The sequence below is a fragment of the Hylobates moloch genome, unplaced genomic scaffold (assembly GCF_009828535.3).
Source record: "Hylobates moloch isolate HMO894 unplaced genomic scaffold, HMol_V3 SCAFFOLD_6, whole genome shotgun sequence".
NCBI classification, from domain to species: Eukaryota; Metazoa; Chordata; class Mammalia; order Primates; family Hylobatidae; genus Hylobates; species Hylobates moloch.
Window position 1 is genome coordinate 146,961,350 of NW_026652281.1, and position 22,775 is coordinate 146,984,124.

Sequence of the window (22,775 nt, forward strand, 5' to 3'; positions counted from 1 at the left end):
TTCAGAGGACTACATAGACCCAAACAACCAATACATTTTTTTCTAAGCATTTGTGTGAGCATTGCCCCTTTCTCTCCTCCCTAGAACATCCTCAGAGAAGAGCTTTCTGAATGAACTGTGTCTATTATTGACTATAATTCGAAAACTCCGCAGAGCAATGTTCCTTTACTGGTCAGATCCATAGTCAACCATTACGATCAATTTCCTTGCATACCGTCTCTCTTGTCTCTTCCTTTCTACACTTACCATCCCAATTAAGCCGCTTCTTGTCTTATTACTACATATGCATAGCCTGCTTCATTCATTCATGCAGAAATAGTAATACATATGACATACCCGGTGTGCACTAGGCACTGGGAACAAGAAAACCTATCCCCAATATATAATGGCTAAAATCTAGATGAATATTTGGGGTACAAGAGCTACAAAGTGTGTGTGTGTGTGTGTGTGTGCGCGCGCGTGTGCACGTGCACGTAAGCATTTTTGTCAAGGAAGCCTACACAAAGGAGGTGAAGCTTCAGCTAGTGTTCAGTGGTGAATAATTAATGATCATCTCTCTATTTGTTGGTTTCTAGGCACTGTGCTAAATGCAATCTGCGCATTCTCTCTTCTCACTCTGATCCTAGATACTAAGGCTTATTATTCCCATTTTAGAGATGAAAAACCTGAAATTCATAGACTTCATTAGCATTCAAGGCCAAATAAATAGAGCAAATAAATGTCAGGGTCAAAATTCAAATGCAGGTCAGTCTGATTCAGATTCTGTGTAATCACAGGCATAGGGGATACAAAGGCATGGTCTTTTTCTTTCTACTCCTACCTCATTTAATGGAAAGACAGTATAATAACCAAGAGTTTAGATATTCAAGATTCATTCAGATGATGATGTTAGGGTGATGATGTTTCTATAAGGACATTCAGTAGCCAGCTGTTGAGCTGGTTCCAGTCTTAGCTATTTGATCTTTTTAAAAATTGTCTTTTTAAAGGGAGATTTCCATCTTACTCATAGTGTAGAAACATGAGGGTTTGTCTACTATTTCTGTGGTAACATCCTATGTAATGTTGCCTCAGCCAGGGAGGTTGATCATGCCTGTGATTCCTGCATTTTGGGTGGCCCAGGGAGGAGGATTACTTGAGGCCAGGAGTTTGAGACCAGCCTGGGCAACATCGCAAGACCTCTGTCTCTACAAAAAAAAAAAAAAAAAAAAAGAAAAAAAAAGGAAAGAAAAGAAAAGAAATTTGCCAGGTGTGGTGACGTGTACCCATAGTCCTAGCTGCTCAAGAGGCTGAGGTGAGGGGATTCCTTGAGCCCGGGAGTTCAAGGTTTCCGTGAGCTATGATCTTGCCACTGCACTTCAGCCCAGGTGACAGAACGATCCCGACTCTCTCTCTTAAAAAAAAAATTGCCTCTTTCTGTTGAAAAGCCAATCCACAATGTTTTTTACATTTTAGTAATGCTCAGATCCCTTTTAATGGGGAAAAAGTGTGGGTCCTTGGGAATATGCCAGTGGCCCCCAGTTTGAGGGACCCAGTTATAATGTGCTAATTGTCAAGTTCCTGGTTTGGTAGAGGGATGGGCCCAGTTCACAGTTATTTGTGAAGCAGGATGCTGAGGCTCTGCCCATCCCAGGGGAGTGGCCCTCTAGAGCTCTACCCTGACAGGCTGTCATCATTTTGCACATTCCCTGACATCAGACACTGGTGAGAAGAGGCTGCTGTCTTACACACCCTCGGTACTTAGGGCTTCAAAGCCAAGAAGTGAGTGGGAGGCTCTGAGCTCCCCATGGGGGATTGTGGCATCTGGACTTGAGGTGCGTGGGAGGTGTGTGTCACTCTTTCCCCCCTCTGAGTGCAGTGCTTTTATAATGAATTCTGACTGTGGGGACTAACCCACCCCTTTCTCCGGGTGAGCAACTGTCTTTGCTGGGTGAGTTATTAAATACTGTTATAACCATTGAATTTGGTACAAATTTTGATGCTTTTGCTGAGCTTCACATCTCATCTCTCCTGCTCATGAAGATGGAAATCTCTCTTCTCTTCTCAAAACCTTCTTCAATGAATAGGAGGCATTCAGTAGCCATGATTACTTTGAGCTAAACTGAAAATCAGAGGCCCAAAAGTACCTAAATTTCTCATGTTCTAATATATAATGGCTCTCAACATTGTCTCATTGCCTGCCTAGTCATATCACCTCGAGAGTTTTGTTTTGTTTTTTTTTTTTGGAGCCAGGTTTCTGCTTCTGCCTCCTGAGTAGATACCACTATAGGTACCAGCCACCACACTTGGTTAATTAGTTAATTAATCAATTAATTTGTAGAGATGGGGTCTCACTATATTGCCCAGGCTGGTCTCAAACCCCTGGCCTCAAGTGATCCTCCTGCCTTGGCCTCCCAAACTGCTGGGATTACAAGCCACCTGGGGAGCTTTTTAAAAGTCAAACCAGCAGGAGGCAGCCAAATGGGCAGGAAGATGGGGGTGGGTCCCCGGTGAAACCCCATCTCCAAGCCGAAGGCAGTTTAAAACCTGAAAGTCAAGCTATATGTTAAATCCTCAGACTGGATTGAGAACTTGTCCTACCGTTTGGCACACTTTCCTCTGATTGATCCCCACCCTTCACTTATTTTACATAAACTTACAATTTCCTAATTGGTTTTCTACACTGTCATGCCCACCTTTGAGTGGTGTCTTCACTTTAACCTTTTTTTTAAATACTAACAAACCAATTGGCAGTCCCCATTCTGAGTCCATAAAAGGCCCCAGACCCAGTTGTGTGGGGAGGGACGGGGAGGGGACAACTATCCAACCTTGGGGTAGGGGAACCAGTGTCCCCCCTCCATCCCCCACCATGTCCCGTGCTCCCCCACTGAAAGCTGTTTTCACTGCTCAAGAAAATTATTCTCCACCCTCCTCACCCTTCAATGTCCCACGTATCCTCATTCTTCTTGGGTGTGGCACAAGAGATCGGGAGCCGCTGAATATGGGTACAAGCTATAACATAGATGGTGAGCTAGATGGGCTGAGGGAGGCCTGGGCAGGGCGTCACTGGCTGGGGGTCCCCGGCTTCCTAAAGTGACTGAGAAGAAAAATCTTGTATCAAAAGCAGTAATACCTGGGCCCCTGTCCCAAGTATTCTGATTGAATTGGTCTGGGGTTGGTGGGGCATTGCAATGAGTAGGTGATGATTACCAGGTGATGCTAACTGTCAGCCAGTATGAAGAGCCACAGGGGTAGAGCAGGTCTCAAACCTGAGCAGGCACCCCCAGTAACCTGGAGGAGCTGTTAAAACACGTTTCTGATCATTAGTCTGGACGGTGGGGTCCAGGCGTCCAGTAACTTATTTTTCTAGCAAGTTCCCAGGTGCTGTTGATGCTACCAGTGTAGAGACCATGCTCAGAAACCATTGCTCTAATATGACCTATCTTTTTTTTCCTTTAGTATTCACTGGAAATAGAGGAATAGCTGGGCTCATTCTCAGTTCTTCACCTTCTTAATTTAAGAGCCTGTCCAGTCTGTAAAATCTAGCATCTTCCAATATGCATTTAATAAACCATAACATGGCAAATATTTCAAACACATTAATTTGTACTCACAAATTCATTTTCATGGGATAGAAGGGACATGGAATATGCAAAGATCCAACTTTGAAAAATCAGACCATAGAATGTGCTGTTTGCTTTCTGCAGATATCAACTTCTCCAAATTGAACATCTAGATGAAAACAAAAAAGGCCCCCAGAGCAAATGTTCTGGATTTTTCTCCTGGTTGTTTGGCCCTTCTCTGCTGACAACAGCATAGCCATTTTTACTGGCTTTTAGTTGGCATCATGGAACAACCCATTGTCCCAACCCAAGCACAGAAACTATGTCCACCTACTGGAGCCATTGCCCAGGGTAGAACCACATGTGGAAACTTAACAATTATAGTGCAGGATGCCAAGCTTCCATTTGGGGGACGTTGTGTGTTTGGGGAATGGGACAGGATGCTTGTCTTCAATAGATTGTCATTGTTTGGGTAATTACAGCCCAGAGCAGCAGGCCAATCTTATTCTTTGAAACCCTGGGTGTTATGGTAGGACTCAGGGGGAGATGTCTGCCTTAGCCTGGGTGTTGATTTTTTTTTAATGATAGTGTTGAATTCCCTCATCCAGCTTGCTCCTGGCCTTTTAGCATATGAAAGGGACCAGCTCAGGTGAAGGATAAAAGGCCTGACTTCTTCCTCTATTAACTCGTTTTCTCCCCCTCACTGAGCAAGTTTAGTTGTCAACTCCAGTTACTTTGAAGGGCGGTTTCACACTCCTTCGTTCTGTGCTTTGCTGGCTGCTGAGTAACTGATAAAATTTAATATTGCTTCAGACCCAGAGGGAGTTGGTTTTTCCCCTCTTAAGACGGGGTTTTTGTTTTTTTGTTTCATTCCTCAAGAAAAAGGAGAGTCGTTGTTTGCTATTCTGCTTAGCAGTCTTAAAATGGGTAAAGATGACTCCTAATTCTCAAGAGGAAAAGGTGTTGGTTGTATCTGAATTGTGGACATAGGGAATTCCCAGAATCATCTTTTTTTAAAAAAATTCTTTGAGTCCATTAGCTAAACCTGGGCAGGGGGCTACCAAGGTACTCTATTAGTCATGAATGGTTTGAGGGTTCTGATTTTTTTTTTTTTTTTTTTTTTGAGATAGTGTCTCACTCTGTTGCCCAGGCTGGAGTATGGTGGCGCGATCTCAGCTGACTGCAACCTTCACCTCCTGGGCTCAAGCAATTCTTGTGCCTCGGCCTGTTGAGTAGCTGAGATTACAGGTGCCAGCCGCTGCTCCCAGCTAATTTTTGTATTTTTAGTAGAGACAGCATTTTACCATGTTGGCCAGGCTGGTCCCGAACTCCTGACCTTAAGTGATCTGCCCACCTCCACCTCCCAAAGTGTTGGGATTACAGGCGTGAGCCACTGCGCCTGGCCAGGTTTTGATAGTTTTATTCACAGCTTAGACACTGGTTGGGAGGCTTTTGCTTAATGCAGTGTCTCTTGCTTGGAAATGCTCTTCCAATTTCTCATGTTTCTCTGCAGGTAGAATCCTAAACTCGTTTTGGGTTCAGCTCAGATAACACTTCCTTTCTGAGATTTTCTCAATTCCATTCCCTCTTCCTTCCCCTCCCCTCTGCCCCCAGGCAGAATTAGGGACTTCCTTGTCTGTGTTTCCATAACCATGTGTGTACCCTAATATCCCAGTACCAATCATTTTGTGTTACTCTCTCCTGTGTAACAGGAGGCTTTGAGTGTGGAAGCTCAGGGAAGCTCAGAGAGCAAGGCATACCCCCGACTTCACAGAGTTTACGCTTTCAGCTTCATTCTCTCCCATCCCACTTGCACTGTCTATGCTGTGGTTCCATTAAAATCCCTTCAGTTCCTCACTTGTGCAGCACCCTTTCACTTCTCACTGCGGCAGAGTGCCGTTCACAATGCCTGAATACATCACCTTGCTCTTAGCCTAACTAAATCCTACCTTACCCTCAGAAGTCAGGTTAAATGTCACTCTCCTGAGAAGCCTCCTCTAATCCTCTTCCCCACGTCTCTTGAGGTCCTAGGAGCAGCTCGTGCTTGCACCTGTGTTGTCACCCTCTGTGGACTTTTCTGTCTGCCTGCAGAAACCAGAGTGCTATGAGGAGAGAGATCTTGCTTCTCTACCCCCGCCCACCCCAGCACAATGCCTGGCTCTTGAAGCTATCTGAAGGAAGGAATAAATGAATGAATATGTCTCACTCCAATGAATGGCAGGGCCTGATTTCTCCCTGGGGTCTTGTGTGCTGAGTGCTAGCAGGGTATTCTTCTTTTTGCCTTCTTTAGATGTCAGGCGCAGAAAGTTGAATTAATCACACTCCCGAGTTCATGACACATCATCTTCATTGGTCTGTGCAACGTCCTCCCCTGTTCTGTGTGTGTATATCAGTGTGCATTTTGTCATAAAACAAAATTGTATCAAATTGATTTTAGTGTTCTAATTGTCTCTTACTAGGGATTCATGAGTCAGGCATTCGTATCTAAAAGACAGAAGGAGCTCTCTTGGGCACAGCAAAACAGTTGGTTATTGTAAGGTAGCTTGAGCAGGAAAAAGGAAATGGGATGATACAAAAATGTGGGTTGGTTAACATCAGGTTACTTCAGGTTACTTTCCTTGTAAGAGTTAAAGCAGGGGGGACTTCCTTATCATGCCAGCTCAAATGACCATGCCCTTTCCAACTGGTTGCTGTGAACCTTCTGTTTTTAAGAAAAACTGGTCTGTTTGGGGGATTTTCCTGCTTCCTTAAAGTTCCCATTTTAGTATGTCGCACTTAGCACAAGTGATTCCATCTTGGTTTGATCTGGGCCTAGTGCAGGAGCTCAGTCCAAAACAATGGACTCCTATGATTTTATTTAACAATTTCTTACCCTTTATCCCCATCTTCTACTCCCATTCCACATGCCCCCCCACCCCCCATGAATGATTTGTCTAATGCGTTGACTATGCACCTGTGGTTTTGGGTGCATGTATGTTTACACACACACACACACACACACACACACACACACACACACTCATACCTCTCCTTTGAAGAGGATCAGATATGGACAGCAAAGGTCATTAGCATCTTAGCTCCGTTAGAATCCTGATGGGAGGGGAGGGGACTGTGGCATGAGCAAGAATCCTCCAGACTAGAGGGCATTCTTGGTGGAGTCCTGCCCCTGACCTGCGTGTGGGAAAGCAGTCCACCCTGCCGGTCTACGCTTGGGCGCCTTCTTCTGAAGTGCATCCCCTGTGGCCACTCTGAGCTCTGGGTTCTCTGATAAACCTAGGCAGTTTGCCTGCTGCAGGGTGGAAGGGAGGCTGCCATTGCCTCTTTGCATTACTATTTAATTCCCAGGAATCAATACCACCCTGCAAGAGCAGCAGGGTTTTCTTCTAACCTATCTGCTCCCTCGTATTTGAAATAAAATGCAGGGAGACAAGGCTTGCTGAAATTCTTTTGTCTATGGTGCATGCCAGAGAGCAGCTAATTAGGCCCCAAACCTGAGGTTGAAATACATGAGATTGCTGCACCTTCTGCTGTGCCCAAGGCTGCTTTGTTTTCACCCTTTGCTTTTCCTCTGGCTTCCGTGGAGTTAGAAATGCCCTCCTGAGGCCAATGGCACAACTTCTATGGATGACGGTATACCACACACTTCCCCAGCACCTTCTAACCGGCAGTGTGTGTTCTTATACAATACAGTTGTTTGTTTCTGGTGCCAAAGTGGCAAGGTAGATCTTACTATCTGCATTTAACTGGTGAGGAGGCTGAGACTCAGAGAGGCTAGGTGACATTCCCAACTCAACAGCCTCTCATGCACCACTTTGCCTCCCCCACTCCGCATCTACACGTCGCCACTTAACAGAGCTTTCACCTGCACCATTTCCCTGGAGGAGCCTGTACAGGCTTCAAGTCAGACCGCATCTTGTATCCATTCCACAAATATTTAGAAAGTGCCTAACATGTGCTCTATTTTGTATGCTGGGGCTATGGCAGTGAGCAGAGCAGGGGATAAATTCTAGCTCTGCCATTATTATCTGTGGGACATTGAGAAGTCGTCTAACTTCCCAACCCCAGAATGGGTCCTCAACCCTGGGTCCATGGCCTGTTAGGAACCAGGCTGCACAGCAGGAGGTGAGCAGTTGGAGAGTGAGTAAAACTTCATCTGTATTTACAGTCATTCCACATGGCTTGCATTACCGCCTGAGCTCCGCCTCCTTCAGATCAGCGGCGACATTAGATTCTCACAGGAATGCGAACCCTATCGTGAACTGCACATGAGAGGAGTCTAGGGTTCATGCTCCTTATGAGAATCTAATGTCTAATGATCCGTCACTGTCTCCTATCCCCCCCAGATGGGACTGTCTAGTTGCAGGAATACAAGCTCAGGGCTCCCACTGATTCCACATTGTGGTGAGTTGTGTAATTATTTCATTAGGTGTTACAAGGTAATGTAATAATAAAGTGCATGGTAAATGTAATGCACGTGAATCATCCAAAAACCACCTGCCCCACCATCCGTTTCATGAAAAAATTGTCTTCCATGAAACTGGTCCCTGGTGCCAAAAAGGCTAGGGATGGCTGCTCTAACCTGTCTGTGTGATGAGGATACTCTTTTCCCAGGTGTGTCAGAATTACAGTAAACGAGAGCACCTGTGAAAACATCCAGTCTTATGCCTGGCAAATAATCTGCACTCTATGCACGTGGCTTTCCTTCTTCCCTCACTGTTCTGCTTCGCTCATACACTCTTTCTGCTGTTCCAGGCTGCTTCTAAAACATCCCTATAATTCTTTTAAGGACAGTACAGGGTCAAGTGGCTTCCTGGGAGAATGCAAGGCGGGCACTGAGCCTGGAGAGAACTCTGTAGCCCCATTAGTATTGAGGGCAACCCCCAAGCCAGCCCTGGTGGCAACCAGATGGTTTGGAGCCCTCGCAGTCTCCACAGTAGGCTTGCCAAGAAGCGGCAGATGCTGCTGCTGGAGGCAGGCCTTCCCTGCAGGGCATCGGGGCCTCATAGGAATTCCTGGAGCGACTGGAGAAAGGTGTCTTCTGTCCTTTCAGGGGAATTCTCCTGCGGGGAATTCCAGAACTTCAGGGCTCCTGATCACCACTGTACGGGGCAGTGAGCTGGAGCTGGCTCTTTCCAGCTCACAAGAACCGAGTATTAAATGTTTAGGAATTTTGTGAGGCAACTATTAAATAACTGCCATTATTAAAAATTGTTATAAATCTATAATTAAATAAACTGTATTAAAATCCAAGGTAATAAGATCTCAAAACTCAAAAACTTCCTGATGAGCTGGCTCCATTTTATTTTTATCTACCCTCTTGAGGTTATTTACATCTATTGTGTCTGTGTGGTGGAAATACTGTCACAAGCTCTGCTGCTGTGCCTTGAAATCAACCAGGAAGGGAGTGTTAATGCCACAGAAATTGGAAAACATTGCATATATCCAGGACTTTATTTTTTTCTTTCTGGAAAAACAATGGACAAACATCTACCAGCACACCCCTGCCAGGGACTCAAAACAGTGGCCCCAAACAAGAAAAATCCAGAGACCCAAGGGAGATGCCTGTGCAATTCTCTTCCCCTAGTGGACCCTAAATCTGCCACCCTCTAAGGGTTCTCAAGGGACTTGGCAAAGCCAGTATGCTCCAGGAATGTAGTGTTTTTAAGAAAAACTAAACACCCAACATAGACCAAGGAGGGGAGATACGTTTCATTTCTCGTGACAGTTCTCATTGATCTGCCGTGGCTTCTTTCCTAATAGTGTTGAGAATGTCGAGGTCTCCTGCAGGGCAGTGAGAAAGACAGCTTTGGTTCCTGCAGTAGGTGAGGGGTGGGGACAATGAGTTGGGTACCATGGATTTGCTATGCCTAAACTAGATGGCCAATCCCAAAATGTGGGGAAGGTCACTGTGACGGGGAGATTGTTATCTTTCACCTCCGTAGGTTTTGGCCTTAAGTAGGACATAAAAATTAGGAGAAGTTGATTTTTGATTCGACAAACACCACCAGATTTATTGTTACAAGGAAGAACCATTGATGGTTACTAAAAGTCATGGACAAAAATCTGATAGGAAACAGGATATTTGCATAATCTCAAAATATCTTCCCAAAGCATCCACTAATTAATGGCACAGGAAAAGTCATAGCTTTACAGTGGAGACACCTGATAGACCTTATCCTAACCAATCGAGCAAAGGGAAACCACCAGCAGGGAAACATACTGACATCATGTGCCTCCTGACACGGTGCACTGAGAAGGACTCTACATCTCTTCTATGGGAATCTTGCCAAAAATGTACAGCCTCAATCTGATGATGAGAAGACATTAGACAAACCCTAACTGAGGAGTGAAAAATACCAGTCTAGTCCTCTTCAAAAGTTAAGGTCATGAAAGACTGTGACACTCTCACAGATTGGAAACATGACCACTGGATTCAATGTGGGATCCTGAATTGAATCATGGACCAGAAAATGGATGTTAGAAGGAAAACTGGCAAAATTAGAATAAAGGTTACAGTGTAGTTAATAGCATTGGACCAATGTGAATTTCCTGGTTTGATTATTCTACTCTGGTAATATAAGAGGTTAACATTAACCAATGCTGGGTGAAGGGTGCATAGGAACTCTCTGTACCATCTATGCAACTCGCTAGAAATCTAACATTATTTCAAAATTTAAAATGTTTTTAAAAAGCTTATTTTTGAAGTATTTAAGGGATGATCACTCACTTATGAAGAATGAGGGTTGAAGGTGAACAGTTCTGCTAAGTATACTTATTTCTATGTGAAGGGAAATTACAGGTAGAAATTAGTGTAAAAACCTGATAGATACAGGTTTTTCTGATTTATGAGTTAAGACAACAAAATCCACAAAGGACTAGCCTTACTAGAAGGTTCCATTTGCAAAATTCCTAACTGTCTCAACCAATCAGAAGGCCAATGTAACCTCCTACCAAATGAATAATTAGGTAATTGCATGACTAAACCAACATTTAGCATGCCTTAACCCAGGACTAGGCTCTGGGGACATGGAACATGGGGGAGCATAGGAACCTGTCCTGTTCTCAGGGACCTTGCAGCCTATAGTATTTCACATGGGCTATTTGACATCCCTAGCCATGTGGTAAGTCCTAGGCCAGGGTATAGGACTTGAATGTCACCTGATCTTTGCCTGGCGGGCATGGAAAATGGTTGGTTTGGCATTGCTTAGGGATGGTCTTTGGGTTGTGTATTCTTGGGGAATCCATCTGGAAAATAAGAAGACAGCTTTTACTCACAGTTGACTAGACCTCCCCCTAGTGAAGTTAATGATCCACCAGGTTCTGTTCCATCAGCACCAGCTAGAAATACTTCTTAAGGTGTTCTTTAATATTGCATTATCTGCCATGACCAAAGTTTAAAGAAGTTTGCCTACAGCCAAATCCACGATGGCCTCACACACTCCCTCCTTCCTATCCTCAATCTCACACCCTTCTTCATTGCCTCTCAGAGCCAGGATGAGGTGAGGCATGGCCTGGGAGGAAGGGCAGAATGTAATGGGGCACCAAAAATTCAGTAATCAAATCGAATAATACTTTCACATGACATTTTAAAAACTCAGTGTTTTGTTAGTTTACCATGAGTTTTTGCATTAATTTTTTAAACAAAAATTGCATTAAGTGTTAATTTTCTTGATTACTGAGTTTTTTGGGACCCCTTCAATTTTGCCCCCTAGGTTAGTGTCTAACTTATATCACTTCTTCACCCTAGTCCTGGCCCCTGCACAGTCCTCTCATCAACACTGGCTGCCTGCAGTAACAAAGCTGGGCTCTGACCCATAAATGGCGTGGCGGCCTGGAGGGATGGAGAAGGTACCCTTCTATTCCCCCTCCAAGACTGTGGAGGGGCTGCAGAAGATTTCTGTCTGCTGGGAACCCTTGCATAAAAGCACTAGTTGAAAGGAACAGTCATTTATACTCTAAACCTTCACTGGGGCAGCCACTTGGTTTCCAAAAAGCATTTCTTGCATAGCGTTTGAATTAAATCTCCCCTTCGAAGTTGGGAGGCATGAGTTAAAAGCCCTTTCAGCAGCAGAGAAATATAGCTATGTTTGGTCCAGGTTACAGTTGCTGAGGGAATTATAACTTTGATTTGCTCTCCTGGTATAAATGTAAATACTTAAGTGAAATGAGTTAAGTGAGGGAGGAGGTGCCCTGTTTTTAAGGATGCATTTGATCAGCAGCTCTGTCTATGGTGCCTCACCTATCATGTACAATCTTAGGGGCAGCAGCCAAAGACTGCAGCGGGGAAGCTTCCAGCAAATGATCTAACAGTTCTAGAATGGACATTTTCTCAGGGAGGTTTTTAGATCAGTTTTGTCTCAGAGATAAACACAATTGGTTTAACAATCCGGGTTGGAAAATGAAGTTTAATTTCAGCACCGTTTCTGCAAGCAACCTAGCATGCTAAAGTCATCTTTGACCCTCTATTTATTACCTTGTCTTTGGCCTGAAATCCAAACTCAGCTTAATTTTCCTCTCCAACCACATTTCCAACTGTTTTCTGCCTGCAGTTTACGTTCTAGCGCAGCCAGACTCTCACTCTCCCACCAAACCTTCATGTTCTTTCTTCCTTCTTTGTCATTTACCCTATTCCTTCCATCTGGGAGGGGTTCTTTTTTTTAATTTTTGTGGGTACATAGTAGGTGTATGTATTTATGGGGTACATGAGATATTTTGATACAGGCATGGAATGCGTAATAATCACAGCATGGAAAACGGGGTATCCATGTCCTCAAGCAACCATCCTTTGTGTTACAGTCAATGCAGTATACTCTTTAATTATGTTAAATGTGACAAATTATTGGCTGTAGTCACCCTGTTTTTCTCCCTTCTGTCGTCCTGAAAGCCTCCAACTGGTGGTTTACAACCTGAATCTAGCCCACAGATGTGTTGTGTTTGGCTTGCAGAATTATTTCCTAAAACCCACAGTCCCACTGGTTCCTATTGCTTTCTAGGTGACTGGGTTCACACTTTTATATTATCCATCCTGCCTGTGTAAACATCTGAACTGTGACCTCGGAGAGCCAGACCCTGCCTTTCCTAATAGGCCCAATTCTTTCTCGATTAAGAAATCACCCGAGGTTCTTTTAGCTCCCTCTCACTCACCACCTCTCCTGCATTCTGAAAACTTTTGGCTTTATCATAGAATTTAGCACTTAATTATATGCAGCTTGACATTTGCTTTTGTCATAGTGGGCCTTTCTGGCACATGTTGAGACAAGACTAACACTTTTTGTTATTTCTCTTTTCAACTAAAGTAATATCTTTCTATCCAACAGCTCACTAAACATGATCTAAGCACCTATGATTTGTCAGGTACCATGCTAGGCCTTTGGGATGCAAAGGTGTTGAAGAGAAGCTCCTTTCTTATTAGAAACTAACTTGGAGACCTTATTTCCCAGCACTTGGCCTCAGTGGTCTGTTCATTATGTCAGAGCACATCTAGTCCTTCCTAAGCCTCACTCCCTGGATAACACTCCTCTCACTGCTACAATAAACTTTCTTTGAATAGTTAAATCATATTCGTCTTTTGAAGCCTGGGTCAATTTCCCTTATATTTGCTTTGCCTGGTCTGTTTCACAGACATGTGTCCACCCCTGTCTCTTGGAAATTTGATATAGGCCATCATTTACAGAAAGTACTCTTCTGTGGGTGTCCGGTTTGTGATATACAGACTCTCCAAGGACAGGGCTGATCCAGTCTTACGTTTCTCCTGTATTTCCACACTGCCTGGGCATAGTGCCGAACTCCAAGCAGGTATTCAATAATTAATCTCCATGGTTTGATTGATCCTCCCATCTTCAATTAGTCTACTTTCAAGAAATACATGCTGACACTAATTTTATTTTTTATACTCAGTGGAATCCAGTGAGAAAGGTAAATCTGCTGCTTTTGCATTAAAACATCGCATAGCCGGGCGCGGTGGCTCATGCCTGTAATCCCAGGACTTTGGGAGGCCGAGGCGGGTGGATCACGAGGTCAGGAGATCAAGACCATCCTGGCTAGCACGGTGAAACCCCGTCTCTACTAAAAATACAAAAAATTAGCCGGGTGCAGTGGTGGGCGCCTGTAGTCCCAGCTACTTGGGAGGCTGAGGCAGGAGAATGGAGTGAACCCGGGAGGCGGAGCTTGCAGTGAGCAGAGATTGCTCCACTGCACTCCAGCCTGGGCGACAGAGCGAGACTCCGCCTCAAAAAAAACGAAACAAAACATCGCATAAAAAACAGCTACCAACTTTGAGTACTGCTGGGCTCCCCAAGTTGTTTATACATCGGTTTAGAATTCAGCCTGCATTTTCCCACAGAAATAATGCCCTGGGGTTGGTCACACCCCGAGGCCAGCCCACATGGACATGCTTAAGCTGTAATGTTTTGAACTCTGGGGCAGAGATTAGAGCTCACATTTACTTCTCATTGCCTGAAGAGTGTGGAGGTTATATGCACTTCACATTACCTGACAATCACTACACTGTGCCCAGCTTTACGATGTCTGTTTTCTCATCTGGATAGTAACCCCTATGAGCACAAAGACTGCATCGGTCTTGTTCACTGCCATATCCTAGCACAGTGCCCAGCACATTTATTGAGCAGTCAATAAGTATTTGTTGATTTGGATTGAGTTAAATTCTAGTTGAAAGATGATGGACTTTGGAGACACATAGGCATGGATTTGAATTCCAATGCCATCACTAACTAGCCGGGTGGTATTGGGGCCTCTCTGAGCCTCAGCTTCTCTCTCCATATTTTGTTAATTCATAAAACCAAGTTGTTGAGCATGTGGTTAATACCAAAATGTTTCTTTCCTTCCTTACTGCCTTAATCCCTCAAAAGCATCTGATTAATTAATTAATGATGTCTCTTTTTAGTACACTATTTGTTAAGGTGGTGGTGACAGAGAAGGCAATATTTGATGCCAGGGCCTTTCTGCAGCTTTCAGGAAGTGTTGGGTTCTATTTCCAGCTCTAATTCTAACAGACTGTGTGACCTGAGATAGGTCACGCAAACATATCTGTGAGACAGCAGTGAGCGATTTCAGTTATTTCCAGGCTTTTCCACATAAATATTAATCATTTCAGGTCAGTGAATATAAATGCTCTATGTTCTGGGGGGCAGAATCTAAAGGTTGAATTTATTTGAATTCAGTCTTATGTTTCATCTTAATTATTCATGCATACTTTATATTCTAATTGATGGTGGGTACTTGTTTTAAAAATATTGACATAATGTTATTCATGTTAATGAATGCTATAAGCCCAACTCTGTGCTAAGCACTTTATATTCAGAAGTCAGTTTATTTCTACCACAATTCTTTGAGTAAGGTGTTATCAGCTCCATGTTACTGATGAGCAAACTGAGCCTTATATGAGTTGAAATAAGTAAACTCAGGCTACAGAGCAAATTAGTGGCAGGGCCAGAATTTAATTTGTCCAAATATAAACTTTTTGCTTATACTTCATCAAAGGGTACGTAAAAACACAGACTTCCCACAGTCATCAAATATATTAATAAAAACACCTTCACTTTTATATCTGGGGGCAAGGAGTGACATGATTCAGTGAAGGTAAGTGTAGTTAACCTTTCCAGAAATACCCCCAGGAGACCAATTATTTATCTGCTTAAAAACCACCCTTGGCCAGGCCCAGTGGCTCATGCCTGCAATCCCAGCTACTCAGGACATTGAAGAAGGAGAATCGCTTGAACCTGGGAGGCAGAGGTTGTGGTGAGCCAAGATCACGCCATTGCACTTCAGCCTGGGCCACAAGAGCGAAACTCCATCTCAAACAACAACAACAAAACTTTCCTGTGCTGGCCAGAGTGGCTCACGCCTTTAATACCAGCACTTTGGGAAGCCAAAGCTAGGGGATTGCTTGAGCTGAGGAGGTTGAAGCTGGTCTGAGAAACATGGCAAGACCCTACACCTACAAAAAATTAAAAAATTAGCTGGTCATTGTGGCATGCACTTGTAGTCCCAGCTACTCAGGAAGCTGAGGTGGGAGGATCACTTGGGCCCAGAAGCTAGAGGATACAGTGAGCTGTGATCACGCCACTGCACTCCAGCCTGGGTGACAGAGCAAGACCCTGTCTTGAAAAAAACAAAACAGATTGGGTTCCAAGATGGCCGAATAGGAACAGCTCCAGTCTACAGCTCCCAGTGTGAGTGACGCAGAAGACAGGTGATTTCTGCCTTTCCAACTGAGGGACCGGGTTCATCTCACTGGGGCTTGTTGGACAGTGGGTGCGGGACAGTGGGGGCAGCACACCGAGCATGTGCCAAGGCAGGGTGAGGCATCACCTCACCCAGAAAGTGCAAAGGGTCAGGGAATTCCCTTTCCTAGCCAAGCAAAGCTGTGACAGAAGTCACCTGGAAAATCGGGTCAGTCCCACCCTAATACTGCACTTTTCCAATGGTCTTAGCAAATGGCACACCAGGAGATTATATCCCGTGCCTCGCTTGGAGGGTCCTACGCCCATGGAGCCTCACTCATTGCTAGCACAGCAGTCTGAGATCGAACTGCAAGGAGGCAGCGAGGCTGGGGAAGGGGCGCCCGCCATTGCTGAGGCTTGAGTAGGTAAACAAAGCAGCCAGGAAGCTCGAACTGGGTGGAGCCCAACGCAGCTCAAGGAGGACTGCCTGCCTCTGTAGACTCCACCTCTGGGGGCAGGGCGTAGCCGAACATAAGACAGCAGAAACCTCTGCAGACTTAAATGTCCCTGTCTGACAGCTTTGAAGAGAGTAGCGGTTCTCCCAGCACGGAGTTTGAGATCTGAGAATGGACAGACTGCCTCCTCAAGTGGGTCCCTGACCCCCACGTGGCCTAACTGGGAGGCACCCCGCAGTAGGGGCAGACTGACACCTCACATGGCTGGATACTCCTCTGAGACGAAACTTACAGAGGAACGATCAGGCAGCAACATTTGCTGTTCAGCAATATTTGCTGTTCAGCAGCCCCTGCTTCTGATACCCAGGCAAACAGGTCTGGAGTGGACCTCCAGCAAACTCCAACAGACCTGCAGCTGAGGGTCCTGTTAAAAGGAAAACTAACAAACAGAATGGACATCCACACCAAAACCCCATCTGTACGTCACCATCATCAAAGACCAAAGGTAGATAAAACCACAAAGATAGGGAAAAAACAGCAGAAAAACTGAAAATTCTAAAAATCAGAGCACCTCTCCTCCTCCAAAGGAACGCAGCTCCTCACCAGCAACGGAAAAAGCTGGACAGAGAATGACTTTGACGAGTTGAGAGAAGGCTTCAGATGATCAAACTACTCCAAGCTGAAGGAGGAAGTTCAAACTAATGGGAAAGAAGTTAAAAACCTTGAAAAAATATTAGATGAATGGCTAACTAGAATAACCAATGCAGAGAAGTCCTTAAAGGACCTGATGGAGCTGAAAACCATGGCACGAGAACTACGTGATGAATGCACAAGCTTCAGTAGCTGATTCAATCAACTGGAAGAAAAGGTATCAGTGATGGAAGATCAAATGAATGAAATGAAGTGAGAAGAGAAGTTTAGAGAAAAAAGAATAAAAAGAAATGAACAAAGCTTCAAATAAATATGGGACTATGTGAAAAGACCAAATCTATGTCTGATTGGTGTACCTGAAAGTGACGCAGAGAATGAAACCAAGTTGGAAAACACTCTTCAGGATATTATCCAGGAGAACTTCCCCAACCTAGCAAGGCAGGCCAACATTCAAATTCAGGAAATACAGAGAACGCCACAAAGATACTCCTCTAGAAGAGCAACTCCAAGACACATAATTGTCAGATTCACCAAAGTTGAAATGAAGGAAAAAAATGTTAAGGGCAGCCAGAGAGAAAGGTCTGGTTACCCACAAAGGGAAGCCCATCAGACTAACAGCTGATCTCTCAGCAGAAACTCTACAAGCCAGAAGAGAGTGGGGGCCAACATTCAACATTCTTAAAGAATTTTCAACCCAGAATTTCATATCCAGCCAAACTAAGCTTCATAAGTGAAGGAGAAATAAAATCCTTTACAGACAAGCAAATGCTGAGAGATTTTGTCACCACCAGGCCTGCCCTACAAGAGCTCCTGAAGGAAGCACTAAACATGGAAAGGAACAACCAGTACCAGCCACTGCAAAAACATACCAAATTGTAAAGCCCATCAATGCTAGGAAGAAACTGTGTCAACTAATGAGCAAAAACCAGCTAACATCATAATGACAGGATTAAATTCACACATAACAATATTAACCTTAAATGTAAACGGGCTAAATGCTCCAATTAAAAGACACAGACTGGCAAATTGGATAAAGAGTCAAGACCCATCAGTGTGCTGTATTCAGGAAACCCATCTCACGTGCAGAGACACACATAGGCTCAAAATAAAGGGATGGAGGAAGATCTACCAAGCAAATGGAAAACAAAAAAAGGCAGAGGTTTCAATCCTAGTCTCTGATAAAACGGACTTTAAACCAATAAAGATCAAAAGAGACAAAGAGGACTATTACATAATGGTAAAGGGATCAATTCAACAAGAAGAGCTAACTATCTTAAATATATATGCACCCAATACAGGAGCACCCAGATTCATAAAGCAAGTCCTTAGAGACCTACAAAGAGACTTAGACTCCCACACAATAATAATGGGAGACTTTAACATCCTATTGTCAATAATAGACAGATCCACAAGACAGAAAGTTAACAAGGATATCCAGGAATTGAACTCAGCTCTGTACTAAGTGGACCTAATAGACATCTACAGAACTCTCCACCCCAAATCAACAGAATATACATTCTTTTCAGCACCACACCACACCTATTCCAAAATTGACCACATAGGTAGGAAGTAAAACTCTCCTCAGCAAATGTAAAAGAACAGAAATTATAACAAACTATCTCTCAGACCACAGTGCAATCAAACTAGAACTCTGGCTTAAGAAACTCACTCAAAACCGCTCAACTACATGGAAACCGAACAACCTGCTCCTGAGTGACTACTGGGTACATAACGAAATGAAGGCAGAAATAAAGATGTTCTTTGAAACCAATGAGAACAAAGACACAACATGCCAGAATCTCTGGGACACATTTAAAGCAGTGTGTAGAGGGAAATTTATAGCACTAAATGCCCACAAGAGAGAGCAGGAAAGATCTAAAATTGACACCCTAACATCACAATTAAAAGAACTAGAAAAGCAAGAGCAAACACATTCAAAAGCTAGCAGAAGGCAAGAAATAACTAAGATCAGAGCAGAACTGAAGGAGATAGAGACACAAAAAAAACCCTTCAAAAAATCAATGAATCCAGGAGCTGGTTTTTTGAAAAGATCAACAAAATTGATAGACCACTAGCAAGACTAATAAAGACGAAAAGAGGGAAGAATCAAATAGACACAATAAAAAATGATAAAGGGGATGTCACCACTGATCCCACAGAAATTCAAACTACCATCAGAGAATACTATAAACACCTTTACACAAATAAACTAGAAAATCTAGAAGAAATGGATAAATTCCTCGACACATACACGCTCCCAAGACTAAACCAGGAAGAAGTTGAATCTCTAAATAGACCAGTAACAGGCTCTGAAATTGAGGCAATAATCAATAGCTTACCAGCCAAAAAAAGTCCAGGACCAGATGGAGTCACAGCTGAATTCTACCAAAGGTACAAGGAGGAGCTGGTAGCATTCATTCTGAAACTATTCCAATCAATAGAAAAAGAGAGAATCCTCCCTAACTCATTTTATGAGGTCAGCATCATCCTGTTACCAAAGCCTGGCAGAGACACAACAAAAAATTTTAGACCAATATCCCTGATGAACATCGATGCAAAAATCCTCAGTAAAATGCTGGCAAACCAAATCCAGCAGCACATCAAAAAGCTTATCCACCATGATCAACTGGGCTTCATCCCTGGGATGCAAGGCTGGTTCAACATACGCAAATCAATAAACGTAATCCAGCACATAAACAGAACCAAAGGCAAAAACCACATGATTATCTCAATAGATGCAGAAAAAGCCTTTGACAAAATTTAACAGCCTTCATGCTAAAAACTCTCAATAAACTAGGTATTGATGGGACATATCTCAAAATGATAAGAGCTATCTATGACAAACCCACAGCCAATATCATACTGAATGGACAAAAACTGGAAGCATTCCCTTTGAAAACTGGCACGAGACAGGGATGCCCTCTCTCACCACTCCTATTCAAGATAGTGTTGGAAGTTGTGGCCAGGGCAATCAGGCAGGAGAAGGAAATAAAGGGTATTCAATTAGGAAAAGAGGAAGTCAAATTGTCCCTGTTTGCAGATGACATGATTGTATGTCTAGAAAACCCCATTGTCTCAGGCCCAAATCTCCTTAAGCTGATAAGCAACTTCAGCAAAGTCTCAGGATACAAAATCAATGTGCAAAAATCACAAGCATTCATATAAACCAATAACAGACAAACAGAGAGCCAAATCATGAGTGAACTCCCATTCACAATTGCTTCAAAGAGAATAAAATACCTAGGAATCCAACTTACAAGGGATGTGAAGGACCTCTTCAAGGAGAACTACAAACCGCTGTTCAATGAAACAAAAGAGGATACAAACAAATGGAAGAACATTCCATGCTCGTGGATAGGAAGAATCAATATCATGAAAATGGCCATACTGCCCAAGGTAATTTATAGATTCAATGCCATCCCCATCAAGCTACCAATGACTTTTTTCACAGAATTGGAAAAAACTACTTTAAAGTTCATATGGAACCAAAAATCCCGCATTGCCAAGATATTCCTAAGCCAAAAGAAGAAAGTTGGAGGCATCACACTACCTGACTTCAAACTATACTAGAAAGCTACAGTAACCAAAACAGCATGGTACTGATACCAAAACAGAGATACAGACCAATGGAACAGAACAGAGCCCTCAGAAATAATATCACACATCTACAACTATCTGATCTTTGACAAACTTGACAAAAACAAGCAATGGGGAAAGGATTCCCTATTTAATAAATGGTGCTGGGAAAACTGGCTAGCCATATGTAGAAAGCTGCAACTGGATCCCTTCCTTACACCTTATACAAAAATTAATTCAAGATGGATTGAAGACTTACATGTTAGACCTAAAACCATAAAAAGCCTAGAAGAAAACCTAGGCCATACCATTCAGGACATAGGCATGGGCAAAGACTGCATGTCTAAAACACCAAAAGCAATGGCAACAAAAGCCAAAATTGACAAATGGGATCTAAATAAACTAAAGAGCTTCTGCACAGCAAAAGAAACTACCATCAGAGTGAACAGGCAACCTACAGAATGGGAGAAAATTTTTGCAATCTACTCATCTGACAAAGGGCTAATATCTAGAATCTACAAAGAACTCAAACAAATTTACAAGAAAAAAACAACCCCATCAACAAGCGGGCGAAAGATATGAACAGACACTTCTCAAAAGAAGACATTTATGCAGCCAAAAAACACATGAAAAAATGCTCATCATCACTGGCCATCAGAGAAATGCAAATCAAAACCACAATGAGATACCATCTCACACCAGTTAGAATGGCCATCGTTAAAAAGTCAGGAAACAACAGGTGCTGGAGAGGATGTGGAGAAATAGGAACACTTTTACACTGTTGTTGGGACCGTAAACTAGTTCAATCATTGTGGAAGACAGTGTGGCGATTCCTCAGGGATCTCGAACTAGAAATACCATTTGACCCAGCCATCCCATTACTGGATATATACCCAAAAGATTATAAATCGTGCTGCTATAAAGACACATGCACATGTATGTTTATTGTGGCACTATTCACAGTAGCAAAGACTTGGAACCAAGCTAAATGTCCAACAATGATAGACTGGAATAAGACAATGTGGCACATACACACCATGGAATACTATGCAGCCATAAAATGGATGAGTTCATGTCCTTTGTAGGGACGTGGATGAAGCTGGAAACCATCATTCTCAGCAAACTATCCCAAGGACAAAAAACCAAACACCGCATGTTCTCATTCATAGGTGGGGATTGAACAATGAGAACACTTGGACACAGGAAGTGGAACATCACACACCGGGGCCTGTTGTGGGATGAGGGGAGGGGGGAGGGATAGCATTAGGAGAAATACCTGATGTAAATGATGAGTTAATGGGTGCAGCACACCAACATGGCACATGTATACATATGTAACAAACCTGCATGTTGTGCACGTGTACCTTAGAACATGTATAATAATATATTTATATATATGTATAAAAAGAAAATATTGAAACATTTGCATAACACAAAAAAAAAGAAAAAACAAAACAAAATCTCTCCTGGAAGACGAGTCACAACACCACACCGTCTTGGTTATATGGTGAAAAGTGAAGAAAGAAGAGGAGATGGTACATATAGGGGGAATAAGTAAAGAAGTTGCCAGCGTCTTTGTTTTTTGAGAAGAGATGACTTAGCACATCTATTATTTTTCATCAAATTCTGAATTGATAAGATGTAAAGCAGTTTAGACAATGTTACCCTTCCGTTCATTCTTTCATCCAACCATCCATCCATCCCTCCACTGACATGTTCATTTTGTGTATTTATACATGTACTTAGTGCTTACTCTGTGTCAAGCATGACGGTATGCTTTGGACTTTCAAAATGGAAAGGTGCGGTCCAAAGAAATATGAACAAAGTTTTTGTGGGTACTCAACAAGAACAAGTAACTTTGCCTGGAGTAAGGTGGAAGTTTGGAGTGGTTGAGCTCCCAAAGATGATGACTGGGCTCAGTTTTTCCCTGGTGAACAGGATATTAGCAGGTAATCAAAGGGAGAAGGACATCTCAGACACAGAGAAAAACATGCTCTCATCTCTGGTGGCTCTCATCTCTGGGGAGGACAAGTTGACCAAGACTGGTCGGGGTAGAGCCTGGGAGAAATGAAACCTCTCCAGACCCCAAGGACTGAATTCTCTGAAGAAGATGCCTGTAGTCCAAGGTGAAGGTGTGGTGAATTCTGTTTCCCATCATGATTGTGGGAAGATCATAATCAGAATTCCAGGGAGAAGGTAGGAATCCAAGAGTGGTTGGTCTGACTCACTGCAAGTGAGACTTGATATGGTTTCAAGGAAAGGGGTTGGCAGCAAGAATATATAAGAGTTAGTTATGTATTATTAGGCTACACTCTTATTATGGAGAGGCAGTGTTACTATAAAGCCTTATTTACTACATTGCAAAGAACTAC

The 22,775-nt window shown here is 43.3% G+C and overlaps 1 protein-coding gene across 2 annotated transcripts in view; it reads left to right on the top strand.

The window, feature by feature from the left end:
• DOCK2 (dedicator of cytokinesis 2) overlaps window positions 1–22,775 on the top strand; it is a 448,549-nt gene that overhangs the window by 172,095 nt on the left and 253,679 nt on the right. The gene's annotated exons all lie outside the window — the stretch shown is intronic.